The sequence below is a fragment of the Eimeria mitis genome, genomic scaffold, assembly GCF_000499745.2.
Source record: "Eimeria mitis Houghton genomic scaffold, Emh_scaff182, whole genome shotgun sequence".
Classification (NCBI taxonomy): Eukaryota; Apicomplexa; class Conoidasida; order Eucoccidiorida; family Eimeriidae; genus Eimeria; species Eimeria mitis.
Window position 1 is genome coordinate 15,942 of NW_013570140.1, and position 255 is coordinate 16,196.

The window sequence follows — 255 nt, forward strand, 5'->3', positions numbered from 1 at the left end:
GTCTTTATTTATTTATATTTATATTTGTCTTTGTCTTTATTTATTTATATTTATATTTGTCTTTGTCTTTATTTATTTATCTTTGTCTTTGTCTTTGTCTTTATTTTTCTGTGTTTGTCTTTGTCTTTGTCTTTACTTTATTATATTTATATTATTCTTTCTTTATTTATATTTCTCTCTATCTCTGTCTTTGTCTTTGTCTTTGTCTTTGTCTTTGTCTTTCTGTTTTTTTCTTTATCTCCTTTGTTGTTTGTT

General features: G+C 21.6%; 1 protein-coding gene across 1 annotated transcript in view; it reads left to right on the plus strand.

Annotated features, from left to right (window-relative positions):
* The window catches only part of EMH_0002180 (uncharacterized protein), a gene marked incomplete at both ends in the record, with an annotated part of 10,134 nt that overhangs the window by 9,562 nt on the left and 317 nt on the right, over positions 1–255 (plus strand). The gene's annotated exons all lie outside the window — the stretch shown is intronic.